General features: G+C 38.8%; 1 non-coding gene across 1 annotated transcript; it reads left to right on the forward strand.

The window, feature by feature from the left end:
• The first annotated feature begins 2,458 nt into the window (after positions 1–2,458).
• Positions 2,459–2,577, forward strand: LOC145406980 (5S ribosomal RNA). The gene has a single exon (XR_013898645.1). It is a non-coding gene; the product is annotated as a 5S ribosomal RNA (ribosomal RNA).
• Positions 2,578–4,155: the final 1,578 nt, after the last annotated feature.

Genomic DNA, 4,155 nt, shown 5'->3' on the forward strand with positions numbered 1-4,155 from the left:
TCTTCTTGGTCAGTTGAATTCAGACACTCGTCTTCTTGGTCACTTGAACTCAAACACTCGTCTTCTTGGGCACTTGAATTCACACCTCCGTCTTCTTGGTCACTTGAATTGACTCACATGATTTGTTTATTTCTTTAAAATTGTACTTTTGTTTCTGATTTTTCCACTCTTTACCTAACTCATGTTCAAACTTTTCAATATTTTCTGCTCTGATTAATTTCTCTGGGAAATTATTCCAATTTTCCACCACTCTTTTAAAAACGAGTACAGTAAAATATTTCCTAACATTCAGTCTTGCCAGCTTTCTGAAAATTTCTTACTGTGCCCTCTTATATGCAGGTCATCTTGAAAATGTTAACACATGGGCAATGGTTTCCTCTTGTCCACACCAGACACTTGCCGGATGTACCATACATCAAGTTCAGCCTCCTTCAGAGTGAGGCAAGGATGATGTGCTCAGTGCCAAGGCAAGTCAGTGCAACATCAACACGCCATAAACACCAGGCTACCAGGCGAACGCTGTCATTTCTTACCTTCGTTTTTTAAGAAAATCCAGAAGATACTTGATGTTCTTTGGGCCACTTATTATCCCTGTGATGCCGAGAAGATATCCTGATACTCGTCACATGTATTCTGGGTCACTTACAAGCTTGATTCTGTACGGTGGATTTGTTTGTTTGGGTTGACATTCGGAACTATACAATCTTCCCTACCGTACCCCGTTTATGTAGCTCATACAGGTTAAATATTAACGCCTGATTGTTGAATATGATCAGCCTTAGTTTGGATATATGGCTGAATCTCCTTGCAAATCAGCCCTTCAGTTTAACTAAGGCCTTGGGTATATACATTGCATTTAACTAGGGTAGCCCAAGCTGGAAAGGGTTTAGGGATTTTTGTCAAGTTAATATAGACTTAATGGAGAGTGTAAGTGAGAGTTGGAAGGGGAGAGGAGGAGGAGGAGACAAAGGAGTACCGTATATATATATATATATATATATATATATATATATTATTATATATATTATTATATATATATATATATTATTATTATTATTATATACATTATATATATATATATATATTATTATTATTATTATTATTATTATATATATATATATATATATATATATATATATATATATATTTATTATTATTATTATATACATTATATATATATATATATATATATATATATATATATAATTATTATTATTATATACATTATATATATATACATATATATATATATATATATATATATATATATTTTATTATATACATTATATATATATATCTATCTATCTATCTACTGCCAGACGCCTCAATCCCGTTTGGGGTGGCCACAAACAAATCGCCTCCAAGTCGCCTTGTCCCCCCGCCATTTCACTGCCCTGCTCCCAACTCACACCCCCCTCTCTCATATACCTCTCCACCCCATCCCTCCATCTCATCCTCGTCCTCCCCCTCCCTCTTCCCCCCTCCACCTCACTCACATACATCTCTTCATCAGTCTTTCACCCTCCATCCTCTCCATATGGCCAAACCACCTCAGTGTGTTCCTCATAACGCTTCCTATCACATCCACATCCACACCACAACGCTCCTTTATATCCTCATTCGTCAGCCTGTCTCTCCATGTGACTCCACAGGCTCCTCTTAAATAACTCATTTCCACTGCTCTCACTCTTGACTTGTGTCCTTCCAACAACGTCCAAGCTTCACTTCCATACGTTAGAGTTGTTATCCACTCACTCGATGTAGTGCTGCTGTCGGGTGTCTGCCCTTTCCTCTCCTCCATCCTTCTTTCCTTCCATCCTCTTCTGTCTTCCTTTACTTCATTCTTTCCTTGTCCTTCTGCTTATGGGTAACTATACACTTCCTCTTCTGTCTTTCTTTCTTTCCTCTTCCTTCTGCCTGTGGGTGACTCTACACTGAGTGATAAGCCAAATGGCTTCCTGTACACCAGGAAACCATTTACTACACTGGGTGGTAACGATATAACCAAATTTTGGCGCCTGGTGGTTTAATGAGTAATTATTGCGCTCCAATCGGATTGAACCGGTGAAGGTTTATATCCAAGGGGTGGTTGGGGTTGATTGCTCATGTAATGCCACTCAGGGATGAGTGAGGCTGGTCACTCTCATCTTAAATGTCAGGACCAACTGCCTAGCCCCGGGCTCCTACGCTCCTCATGGGGCAGTGTAGGACTGGATGATGGATGGATATATATACCATATATATATATATATATATATATATATATATATATATATATATATATATGTATATATATTGTAATTTGGTTGGTATAGTTTCTGCCAATAACTGAATTACTAGATTTTGATCCTTTTTTTTTTCAGTATTTTAGGTAATTTAAAGACACTTTTCTATGGCATTTTCATCACAAATTTTTATTGCACTCCAGAAGCTTTGGGTTGGTTAGGTTATATTCTAGAGTAACGGCCATACCACGTTGAGTACACCGCTTCCCGTCCGATCAGCGAAGTTAAGCAACGTTGGGTCTGGTTAGTACTTGGATGGGTGACCGCCTGGGAACACCAGATGCTGTTGGCATCCCTACGTGTCAAGTGGGGTTGGTGGAGGATTAGTGCCCCTCCCTGTAAAACAGTTAACTCTAAGCCCTTGGCCACCCCGTCTGGGATACATGTTGTCTGGCAATGAATGAATGAAAAAACATAAATAATTTGCAACAAAGATGCCATTAAAGAAACATGTCTTAGATTTGTCTAAAAGACCGAAAAAAATGGTTCAAAATCTCGCAATTGTGTTTTTGGCTGAAATGATAATTTTACTTTTTTTTTTTCTTTTTTTTTTTTTTTTTTAACACATAGTTTGACTTTTTTCTGATGGTTTTACCTGTAATTTGAGTTTGTTTTAAGGCCCATCTTTATCAAAGCTGCCATATTTTGCCAGTGTCTCCTCCATCACCACCACGGCTGAGGACGTTAATGACAAAAGCAGGGATGGTAGTTAATGAGGCACGCCAACACTTTATTTTGCCAGGTTTTCCTGTTTTTTCCTAGCAGTCCCTTCTAGAATTTTGTACCGATATTTTTTTGTGTATGTATTATAAAGTTTTGATGTGTGTTACTGTATTTCATTTATAATTATAGAATCTTTTGGCCAAGTGGTGAGGATGGAGAATGAGAGACTAATGAGGAGAGTGTATGTGAGTGAGGAGGGGAGAGGCAGGAGGAGGCTGAGGATGAGATGGAGGGATGGAGTGGAGAGGTATATGAGGGAGGATGGTGTGAGCTGGGGGGAGGGCAGTGAAATGGTGGGGGACAGGGTGACATGGAGGCGATTTGTTTGTGGGCACCCCTTTCGGGATTCAAGCATCTGGCAATAGATGGAATAAGAATCATATTTAAAAAGCAGCCTTTGTTTATAATCACAACTCTGCCAATTAACACCAAAAGCAGGTCAGCATTTTGTAACACGGCTGGACAATCATCTAACCTCTTTTGTGATAATTGATCCTGTCCATCTTATCTATCCATTGCCAGACGCCTTAATCCCGTAAGGGGTGGCCACAAACAAATTGCATCCATGTCACCCTGTCCCCTGCCATTTCATTGCCCTGGTCCCAGCTCACACCCCCCTCTCTCATGTACCTCTCCACTCCATCCCTCCATCTCATCCTAACCCAGCTTAATTTAATCTAACCTAACTTATCCTAACCTAACCTACTTCACCTTTACCTAACCTTATCATGGCTATCTTGAAACACCATTTCATCACATACTTCATCTCAGCTTCCTTTATCTTAATGTAATTTAATCTCATTTATTGTAACTTAACCTAACCTCATTTATAGCCTAATCTAACCTCTTTACACAGACTAACATAACCTCTCGTAAACTAACCGAACCCAGTTTCCTGTAACCTAAACTGACCAAACCTAACCTCATCCCAGTTCTAATCGGACCTGACCTAACCTCACTTCACCTAACCTAACCCACTCAGAGTTATTCATTGTGTAGGAATCAAGAGAAGTGATTAAAAACAAGAGAATCATAATGTACAGTAGTTTCCAATGCCATAAAGTAAGAGTATCCGGTCATACGAGACTTTACAATTTTGGAATCAAGAAAAGTGATTAAAAACAAGAGAATCATAATGTACAGTAGT

The sequence above is a fragment of the Coenobita brevimanus genome, chromosome 71, assembly GCF_032717465.1.
Source record: "Coenobita brevimanus isolate Jiangsu-jjx chromosome 71, ASM3271746v2, whole genome shotgun sequence".
Taxonomy (NCBI): domain Eukaryota; kingdom Metazoa; phylum Arthropoda; class Malacostraca; order Decapoda; family Coenobitidae; genus Coenobita; species Coenobita brevimanus.